This window comes from Lepus europaeus, chromosome 12 (assembly GCF_033115175.1).
Source record: "Lepus europaeus isolate LE1 chromosome 12, mLepTim1.pri, whole genome shotgun sequence".
Taxonomy (NCBI): domain Eukaryota; kingdom Metazoa; phylum Chordata; class Mammalia; order Lagomorpha; family Leporidae; genus Lepus; species Lepus europaeus.
Window position 1 is genome coordinate 12,402,391 of NC_084838.1, and position 11,742 is coordinate 12,414,132.

The 11,742-nt window shown below is 38.1% G+C and overlaps 1 pseudogene; it reads right to left on the minus strand.

Annotated features, from left to right (window-relative positions):
* Positions 1–4,368: 4,368 nt before the first annotated feature.
* On the minus strand, positions 4,369–7,904 carry LOC133771168 (probable ribosome biogenesis protein RLP24; annotated as a pseudogene).
* Positions 7,905–11,742: the final 3,838 nt, after the last annotated feature.

An 11,742-nucleotide genomic window follows, 5' to 3' on the forward strand; every position in this document is an offset into this window, starting at 1 on the left:
AGGGGTCTTCAGAGAGTTCATGGGAGATGTGTATTATGAAAAAAAATGTATGCCTGGATTTCACATTTTTTGCATAAATATGAAGTTACTTTAAAATTCAATTTTCCATGAATTTTCTGAAGCTCCCTTTTATAAAGACATGATATGATTTCTATTTTTTAAAATATATTGAGGGGCCGGCATGGGGGTGCACTAGGTTAATCCTCCGCCTGTGGTGCCGGCATCCCATATGGGCATCGGGTTCTAGTCCTGGTTGCTCCTCTTCCAGTCCAGCTCTCTGATGAGGCCTGGGAAGGCAGTGGAGGATGGCCCAAGTGCATGGGCCCCTGCACCCACTTGGGAGACCGGGAGGAAATTTCTGGCTCCTGGCTTCGGATCTGCATAGCTTTGGCCGTTGCAGCCATTTGGGGAGTGAACCAATGGAAGGAAGACCTTTCTCTCTGTCTCTGTCTCTGTCTCTCTCTCACTGTCTATAACTCTACCTGTCAAATATATAAATAAAAATCTTTAAAAAAATAAAATATACTGAGACTTTATTTGTGGTGTAATACATAGTCTATCCTAGAAAAATTCCATGTGCTCCTGAGAAGAATGTGCATTCTGTAGCTGCTGAGTAAAATGTTCTATAAATATGGTTCAGTTCTGGTCTATCTCTGTTGACTTTCTGTCTGAATGATCTTTACAATGATGACAGCAGGGTGTTGAAGTCCTTTACTATTATTGTATTGGAGTCTGTTTCTCCCTTTAGGACTAATAATATTTGCTTTTTATACCTTGGTATCTTGTGTTAGGTGCATATATATTTACAACTGCTATTCAATGTTAATATTGATAGATAAGAACTAACTGCTATAATTTTATTGATTGCTTACTGACTGTATCTGCTCTGTTAGTAAATTTTGTACTGCCATGTATTTTCATGATGGTTACTTTTTTTTTTTTTTTTTGACAGGCAGAGTGGATAGTGAGAAAGAGAGACAGAGAGAAAGGTCTTCCTTTTTGCCGTTGGTTCACCCTCCAATGGCCACTACAGCCGGCACATCGTGCTGATCTGAAGCCAGGAGCCAGGTGCTTCTCCTGGTCTCCCATGCAGGTGCAGGGCCCAAGGACTTGGGCCATCCTCCACTACCTTCCTGGGCCATAGCAGAGAGCTGGCCTGGAAGAGGGGCAACCAGGATAGAATCCGGTGCCCCGACCGGGATTAGCCTGTTAAGCCACGGCGCCAGCCATATGGTTACTTCTAATATAAGACTCCCTTCAGGGTTTCTTTTTTTTTTAATTATTGAATTACATTATACATACCAAGAAATGCACATAAGTGTACAGATAAGTGAGTTTGTCTGTCATCTGATCACACTGATAAACAACACTCAGATTCAGAACAAAGCATTACTGATATCCTGAATCCTCATTGTTAACCCAGTTTCTTTGTCTTAACACGTGAAATAAGAGTATATTGTCATTTATGTAGTATAATTCAGTGAAGCACTATAACTGTATGAATGATATGACATTCATATAATTTTTATACTCAGTTATCACAAATAAGTGAAAACATGAAATATTTGTCTTTTTGGATCTGGCTTATTTCACTTATAATGTTTCCAGTTGCATCCATTTTGTTGCAAATGTCAGGATTTCATTTTTTTCATGGGTGAGTAATATTTCATCGTGTGTGTGTGTGTGTGTGTGTCCATCATCAGCAGATGGACCACTAGGTTGATTACATATCTTAGCTTCTGTGAATTTAGCTGCTACAAACATGGAAGTACAGGTAACTCTCTCAAATATTTATTTCATTTCCTTTGGATATTTTCCCAGGAGTGGAATATCTGGGCCATTCGGTAGATCTATTTTTAATTTTCTGAGGAATCTCCATACTGTTTTGAATTCAGAGGAGTCTCCATACTGCATTGAATTCTAAGTTTCGCTTGTTTGAGAAATACTTTATCTCTCTTTCACTTGTAAAGGATAGCTTCACTGGATATAATATTCTTAGCTGGAACTCTTTTTCTTTCAAGAACTTCTGCTGAGAAGTCTGCTGTCAGACTAGTGGGTTTTCTTTTATATGGAACTTGACTTTTTTTCTCTCTTTACAATTCTCTATTTGTCTTTTTGACGATTTGACTCTAATATGCCTTAGAGAAAGTATTTTTCGGTTGAGTCTGGTTGAAGTCCCTTGAGCTTCCTCTATCTGGATGCACCTATTTGCTTTAAGATTTGGGAAGTTTTCGCCGGTACCATGGCTCAACAGGCTAATTCTCCACCTAGCGGCACCGGCACACCGGGTTCTAGTCCCGCTCAGGGCACCGGATTCTGTGCTGGTTGCCCCTCTTCCAGGACAGCTCTCTGCTATGGCCTGGGAGTGCAGTGGAGGATGGCCCAACTGCTTGGGCCCTGCACCCCATGGGAGACCAGGATAAGCACCTGGCTCCTGCCTTTGGATCAGCACGGCAGCCATTGGAGGGTGAACCAACGGCAAAGGAAGACCTTTCTCTCTGTCTCTCTTTCTCACTGTCCACTCTGCCTGTCAAAAAAATAAAAAAAAAAAGACTTGGGAAGTTTTCAACTATTATTTCAATTCATTTGCTTTTCAATGCCTTTTTCCTTCTTTCCTTCTTCAGGTAACCCTATAATACAGATATTTATTCTCTTAATAGTATCCCATATGTTGTATAGGCTTCCTTTATTCCTCTAAATTCTTTTTTCTTTACTTTTGTCTGACTGGGTTATTTTTTTAAAGACTTATTTATTTATTTGAAAGTCAGAGTTACGCAGAGAGAGGAGAGGCAGAGAGAGAGAGGTCTTCCATCCGATGGTTCACTCCCCAGTTGGCAGCAACGCCAATCTGAAGCCAGGAGCCAGAATCTTCTTCCGGGTCTCCCACGCAGGTGCAGGGGCCCAAGGACTTGGGCCATCTTCTACTGCTTTCCCAGGTCATAGTGGAGAGCTGGATTGGAAATGGAGCAGCCAGGTCTTGAACCAGCTCCCACATGGGATGCCGGCGCTTCAGGCCAGGGCGTTAACCTGCTGTGCCACAGCACCGGCCCCTGACTGGGTTATTTCAAAAGTCTTTTCCTCCAGATCAAAAATTCTTTCTTCCACCTGATCTATTCTGCTGCCGAAGTTCTCAATTGTATCTTTTATTTCATTGACGTTTTCAGCTCCAAAATTTCTATTTGGGTTTTTTAATGATTTCTATCTCTTTATTGAATTTCTCATTCATATTATCTATTTCTTTAAAATGTTTATCTGTATTCTCTTGCATGTTGTTGAGTCTTATTGCGTTTCCTTAGGATAATTATTTTGAATTCTTTTTCAGGCATTTAATAGATTTCCTCAGATCTATTTATGGAGGACTACTGTGTTCTTTGGAGATGTCACAGCTCCGTGCTTCTTCATGTTTCCTATGTCCCTGCATTGGTATCTGCATATCTAGTGTAATAGTTTTTTTTTCTTTATGGATTAATCTCATTGGAAAAAAATTTTTTTTTGCTTAGATGGAATACAGGTGGTCACCTAGGTTGTCACTTTATCTTTGATTCTATGTGAGCCCAAAAGCATAACCTCTGAATGATTTATTTGTTTTTTTCTTTAGAAATGCTTTTGTTTTATGTGCAAATAATGGACAGATGTCATATCCATTATTTTCCAAAAATAATTGGGAACTTATTAAAAGAAAACTCCATAGCAAATTTTAAAAGGCACAAGAATTTATGTTTCTTCTATACTACTGCAAAGCTATAAAATTAAAGCTTGTTCTACCAGGAATCATTGTAATCTCCAAAGTGGAAATCATATAGTGCCATCCCAGGCAGATCATTCAGCTCTTACTCCCAACATCTATAACTACCTATCAGAACTGTTAAACTAGATCAAAGCAGTGTGGTGGGATTAGGCTTCAATATACAAAGCCATCATTACACTCTCCTAAGATGCTAACAAACCAAAACAGTAAATATCAAAATCAAAAGATATCATTTGAGATTAATTATCTTATAAATTGTGAAGTTAGTGTTGTAGCTCCACTTTTTAAAAAATGAATAAAAGGAATATTTTACTGCAAAGAAAATTTTATTTTACACATCCTTTCTCAAGAATTTTTATAAGTAGTTATTACTAGTGCCATTATCCACAGTTCACTTCTGTATTTAAAAATAAAGTTTTCATGATTTATAGAAACACATCTATCAAGGAAGATTTAACATGGAGACACAATCTAATATCCATAATCTGATGTCCTTCAGACAGCAGTGCAGGAGAGATTATTTTTAATCACCTTTCATTTGAGTCACTTTTTGTAAAATATAATGTTAATAATTTAACAAGTCCTACGTCTCCAAAGGAGATTTTCAAATACACAAATTTTTAAGAAACACCCTCCATGTCCACATTCTGTTGTAACTGCTGTACCATTTTTTCCTCCAGCTGTTTCTTTGCCTGCAACAGATAAGATGAATGTTTTGCTTGGCTTCTTTGATGTCCTGAACTTTGTGTAGTTCTTTATTTTTCTTCAATATGTTCATTATAAAAGTTCTTCATTTTTCCAAATCCAAATGAATTATCCACTGTAAGCTCGTTACCAGCTGTTATCCAGAATGCTTGGGTTCACCTGACCTTGTGAGGATTATGCTTCTTTTTAAAGTTATTATGACATTTGGATTTACAGAATCTGAATACCTTGCAGTTGTAGTGGATGAATAACATGCTGTGGCCAGGCTGCGTGGGCCCCAAACACAAATAACTTTTCAATGTGCATATTGAACTCGTGTGGGTGCCCATGGGCAAAACACTGCTTTGATCAATATTAGCAGTCTCTATATGGGTCACAGTTTTTCAGTTTGTAGTTTATGGAGGTAAAGGTGTGAAGTGGATGTGGGCTTCCTAGGATGTGGATCTTCAGTCTCCAGAGAGTTGGGTTTCAGTCACACTAGGGTTTGTGATGGCAGACTCATTTATGGTGCCGAGGGATAGAGAGGAGACTGTTCCCTTGTCCCACCAGGCAAACTTGAGTGATGCTGAGGCTTCTGGCACCAATATCTGTGGCTCTGGGACTGTGTGATGTAGATGGGACCTTCCCCAAGTATTGATAGGAGAATGTGGTTGGTGCTTGGACTTGCAGACCAACAGCCCTAGTCCCAGCAATGGGGATAAAAACCAATATATAGATCAGTAGAACAGCATAGATAACTCAGAAATTAATCCACACATATACAGTCGACTGATTTTTGACAAAGATGTAGAGAACATACATTGGAGAAAGCCTTTTGAATAAACAGTGCTGGCAAAACTGGATATACATATGCAGAAGAATGAATTTAGATCCCTACCTCTCAGCAAATAAAAAAATAAACTCAAGATGGATCAAAGACCTAAATCTGAAACTATGAAAATACTAGAAGAGGGGCCAGCACGTTGGTGCACTGGGTTGATCCTCTGCCTGCGGCACTGGCATCCCATATGGACGCCGGGTTCTGGTTCTTCAAGTCCAGCTCTCTGCTGTGGCCCGGGAGGCAGCGGAGGATGGCCCAAGTGCTTGGGCGCCTGTACCCACGTGGGAGACTGGGAAAGAAGCTCCTGGATCCTGGCTTCAGGTTGGCGTAGCTCTGGCCGTGGTGGCCATTTGGGAAGTGAATCAACAGAAGGAGGACATTTCTGTCTTTCTCTCTCACTGTCTCTAACTCTACCTGTCAAATAAACAAAAAGCTTTTTTTTGAAAAAAAAGGAAAATACGAGAAGAAAACAGAGAAAACATTTCAAGACATTGGTGTAGTTGATTTTTTTTATGCAATAAAAGCAAAACTAGACAACTGGCATTATATCAAATTTTGAAGCTTCTTTACAGCAAAGAAAAAGTCAATAGAGAGAAGAGATATTCAACAAAATGGGAGGAAATATTTGCAAGCTACTTATCTGATAAAAGATTAGTATCTACAATATATCAGGAACTCAAAAACTCAACCAACTCAGTTAACAAATAGGCAAAGGAACTGAATACAGTTCTCAAAGGAAGAAATACAAATGGCCAAGAGATCTATGAAAAAAATGCTCAATATCACTAGCCATCAGGGAAATTTAAATCAAAATCATCATGAGATATTACCTCACCCCTGTTAGAATGGCTATTACAAAAAACAGAAAGTAAGAAATGCTGGTAAGGGTGTGGGACAAAGGGAAACTCTTGGTAGAAATGTAAATCAGTACAGCCACTATGAAAAATTTTATGGAAATTTCTTTAAAAACTAGAACTAGTGCCATTATGTTCCAGAAATTTCACTCCTGGGTATATATCTGAAAGACATGAAATTATCGTATTAAAGAGATACCTGCTCCACCATGTTTATTGCAACACTACTCACAATAGTCAAGATGTGTAATCAACTAAGGTGTCCCTCACCAGATGAATAAAGAAAATAAGATATATACACAACTGGATTCTATGTGTCCATAAAAAAAAGAATGAATTTGTCATTTTCAGCAAAATGGAACTAGAAGACATCATGTTAAATGAAATTAGTCAGACTCAGAAAGACCAATGTGGTATGTGATTCCTTGTATATGGAAGCCAAAAGAAAACTCAACATGAACACAGAATGTAGATTACTAGGGAAGGGGGTGGGAGGGATCAAGAGAGTTTGGGTTAACAAATGAGAAGTTGGGTATGGTTTATGGATTGTGACAAATATATTAACATAGGATGTTAATAATATGGGAAACTAGGTGTGGGATATATGGGAACTCTTTGTACAATGCTACAATTTTTGTTTTGTAAATTTAAAACTATTCTGAAATAAAAAGTTAAAAAATAACTCAGATTTGTATGAAGCATAAAGGAATCATCTTCAAAATACATTGATGGGTAAGACATTGAAGAAACTAGAGTATGTTTAGTATCTTATCATTGTGTGAAAGGGAGAACTATATACTTAAAAATATACATGCCTTTATATGCATAGAATTGTTATGGAATAAAACTCAAGAAATTATTAACAATAGCTGCTACTGTGGTTAAGGTCACAAGAAGTCAGGTGCTGGGGCAGAAAAATTGCATTACATATATCACCTTTTTTCCATTAGAAATTTTTGTCCTCTGAGTGTGTGTATGTGTGTGCTCATGTGAACATTTATATTTTCAATAAGAAAAATGAATTTAATTTAAATTGAAGGAAAAATAAAATGCATGTTATAATCTCAAATTAACAGTGATTATCTTAGGATAGTGTGATTACATTTAATTATCATTTTTCCTTTGTGCTTTTATGCACTTGACAAATTTCACAATGTGACAATGGGTTATTTTTATAGTCATAAAAGTAAATATGTTAAAAACATTCTAAGAAGGAATAGAAAGGGATTAACTCTGGTGCCACGCCCACAGCTGTGATACCCGCGTAGCAAGATGTTGCTGCGTTGGGGGTCTAAGGCTGCAGGGTTGAGGTTAGAGCTCTGTGGAGTGGGGCCTCAGGCGGCTCCTGTGCAGTCCGCGGTTGTAATGACCCCCAACTCACATGAGGGAAGCCGAAGACTGTCCTTGCTGACTTTGGGGACACTGTGTCCCTGCTCTGTTGATGATCTCATTATGCATTATCTACCTGCTGTGTTTACACTTTACTTTCTTGCTCTCACAATTACCAGAAACAAGAAAATCAAGAAAAAGAAGTTAACGTTTCCCATAAGATTATGGAGAATATCAAACAATCTTTGCCCCTCTGTTTACTAAAGCTGTTTACGAGGGAGCTAGGAATGCAAGTCAAAACATATCATTAGGTTCCCATTATAGTGACAGAAAAATGTTAAGATTGCTCGAAAGTTATCTCCAAGTATCTAAAAGGCAAGCAAAACTTTGGGCAGTAATTCCCCTAAACAATTCATAAAACAAAACTAAGCCAAAGGTCAATTCTCATTCTCAGTAAATTGTCTAAAAACAATGCCCCCACTATGTTCCTCATAAAACCACTCATATGACATCATTGTTTTAACTCATTTTGTCAACCTTTGTGATAAAAGTTTAACATTTGCCTGTGGCATTGTCCTTTACTATATAAACCCAAGCCTTACTACAATAAATCGCAGCAGCAGCATACTCATAACGTGTGTGTCTGTCTGTCATTTCCCCGCCGATTCCTGATTCTCCTAAGAGCCTTCACCCCTCGTTCTCCCTCGGTCTGTGTCTCCGCGAGAGCCGGTCCGCGGCACTCTGGTAGAATAATTACATAATATATAAAAAGATGAAAGAGAAAGGATGTTGAAGTTTCTTCTCTGTCACACACACACACATGCAAATACATACACACACAACACCATTTGAAATATATGAGTTCTTCAAAAAGTTGATGGAAAACAAGCATCAATTTTCAATTCCATTTTCCCATGAACTTTTTGAAGACCCCTCATATTTTTATGAGTAACATAGTTGTCAAAAAAGTAAGGAAGCACAAAAGGAAACTATAAGCAGACCAGTTTTAAAAACCCTTAATTTTTCAAATGGGACAAAGTTCTATGTAGCAACAAGAACTTGCTACCAAATGTGTCATTATGACAATGACTTTCTAATGCTTTCATCATATAAGAATTTGGTGACATCATCAGTAACAGAAGAGTCAAACAGCAGAAGAGTAGTATACAAGCTCTGATTTTTTTTTTTTGCAAAGACCCAAAAGTATAGTGCTTGGGAACCATCTGTCCTGGAACTTCTCTTTATATCACCAAATCTAAAGGTAAAGTGGCTCTTAGAAAGGGACTAGATAAAAGTTTGGTTGATCACAGCAAAATCATAGAAAAGTATCATCCCCAAACCTTGGTCTTTTTTTTTTTAAGATTTATTTCTTTATTTGAAAGTCAGAGTTACCCAGAGAGAGGAGAGGCAGAGGGGGAGGGGTCTTCCATTGCTGATTTGCTCCTCAATTGGCCGCAACGGCCGGAGCTGCAGTGATCCGAAGCCAGGAGCCAGCAGCTTCCTCCAGGTCTTTCCATGTGGGTGCAGGGACCCAAGGACTTGGGCCATCTTCCACTGCTTTCCCAGGCCATAGCAGAGAGATGGATCAGAAGTGGAGCAGCCAGATCTTGAACCTGCACCCATATGGGATGCTCGCACTGCAGGCAATGGCTTTACCCACTACACCACAGTGCCGGTCCCCAAACCTGGGTCTTAAAAGTATATGTGACACATCAACAAATTACTGGCTTTTAAGAACAATGTCATTGAGAGCACAGCATCAGAAAATAATCTGGCTAGATTAAACAGAGTCTTTTCCATATGGTCTTTTCAAATGATCTTGAATTGAAAAGGTGGTCATACCACATTATTGGGACACTAAAACAGTGCCTAGCTGAAGTCTTCCCAGCCTTCCCAGGTTGGTATTATCTGTAGAACTTTCTAATAGGAATATTATGCTAGTTACATTAATCACTATAAATAGTCTAAGAATCATATTGCAAAAAGTAAAAGAGAAAAGGATAAAATTAATTTAAAAATTTGTCTGTGGTGGCCATTGTGGCACAGTAGGTTGAGCCACTGCATCTCATATCAGAGTGTAGGAAGAGTCCTGGCTGCTCCATGCTTCTAATCTAGCTTCCTATGAATGCGGTTGGGAGGCAGCAGATAATGGCTCAGATGCTTGGACCCCTGTCAGCCACGTGAGCGATTTGGATTGAGTTCTGGGCTCCTGGCTTCAGCCTGGCTTACCCTTGGCTATTGCAGGCATTTGGAGAATAAACCAGCAGAAGCAAGATCTCTTTTTCCTCTCTTTCTCCATCTCTCCTTCTCTCTCTGTTACTTTGCCTTTCAAATAAATAAATCTCCTAAAATTATTTATTTAATGCACTATATATAAAATTTCATTTTATAAGTTGTCAATATAGAAAAATTATAAATGAGGAATCATAAATTCTTTTTTTCATCATAAGTCTCAAGCTCCACTGTTTAGACTAGTAATGTGTCACATGCTCACTAGCCACATATGTATAGGAAGGTATAAATCTAAAACAAATTAAATAAATATTAAAAAATTAAATGTCAAGGACCTCTATTTTACTTCAACATATTATCCAAAGGTAAAACTTGCTTTTGGATGACACCTAACAAAAACCAATTTATGCTCATAAACAGATATCTAACATCTTCAAGACAACTTAACTTGATGCATTGACTGGAGTCAAGATTTCCATCCTAGAGTTTAATGATTTTAATTTAGACTTTTGTCACTGTTTAAAAAGTTATACCTTTAGTAGAGCTCTTATCATTTAGGTTATTAGTTTTATAGTCTTTGAGTAAAGCATTGGTCTGACTATATAGGTGAATAAAAAATAATATATGTATAAATCAACTTTGGGGCAGCACATACAGATATCTTCAGAGTTACCTCATTTAATTTTCACAGAAATGCAAGTGAAATAGGAGAGTTTTACTGAATTTCCTTTATGTAATCAGAGTGGACTTTGATAGAGCAACACAAAAGAAACATTATAGACATTTTGCTCCTGATCATAAAAGGATGTGCTGACATCCTAAGAGATTTTCAGGTACTTTAAACAGTATAGGTGGTTTCCCTGACCCAAGTATGCCTTTTTCCTAAGGCTGAGTGATCTACAATTAGATCCTTAGACTGGTGGCCCAATTTCCATAAATTAATTTATTGTTAGTGTTGGGCACCAAAAAATATGTTGTGCCCAGATCATTAGATCCCCGCAGAGACCCCCAGAGAGTCGATCACATTGAACTGCAAAAGCAAGGTTTATTTGGGAGTACAAGCCGCGACAGGGACCCCATCCAACCAACCGGCACAGCGGAGGAAGGAGTGAGGCCCTGGTCTTTGTTTGGGAGAGTTTTTAAAGGAAAAAAGGGCTACATCAGCAGGAAAAAAGAGTTACATACAGCATGGATACTCTGGGTACAGGGAGTTACAGCGGGGGCTTACAGCACGGAAGCTTTGGGCACGGGGAGTTACTTTGTTTAGCAATCTATACTGTGCTGTCCTTGATCTACCGAGCTAGCTGTCCCTGGTGAGCTTTGATATCTCCGGAATGCCTGAATGCCTGCTTTTACAAGGACCCGGGTCTGCTATGGGAAACGGAGGCTGCTTTTTTTTATTGTTTTAAAATGGAGTCACTTCGGTTCTTCATTAGAAAATGGCAAGGAAGTAGTTTTTAGCTTAAAAAAAAACTTTTCTCCTCATTTTCTAGGAGAGAATGAGTACTAAACGAAAACTCCTAGTACTTCTATCTGTTTTATCACTGATACACCTTGAACATCATTTCAGGTAAATATAAAATATTAATAAATATGACCCTATCAGAATAAGATCAAAGTCGGCGAACCCTAAAGGCTTCCATAGCCTTGGCAACTCATGACTAGAGCCTAGGGAGATTACTGATGCCATAAACAAGAGTGTCAAATTGTTAAATCAACAACAGGAGTCACTGTGTACTTATCTCTCATGTGGGATTTGTCCTTAATGTGTTGTCCAATGCTATAACTAGTACTAAAACAGTATTTTTACACTTTGTGTCTCTGTGTGGGTGCAAACTGATGAAATCTTTACTTAGTATATACTGAATCAATCTTCTGTATATAAAGATAATTGAAAATGAAAAAAAAAAATAAGAAACCTGGTGTTAAATTGGAAATGGCATAGAAAATTAATTAATTTTTAAAAAAATATCATGTAGGATCTCTGTCTTTAATGTGCTGTACATTGTTATTTAATGCTATAACTAGTACTCCAACAGTATTTTTTCACTTTG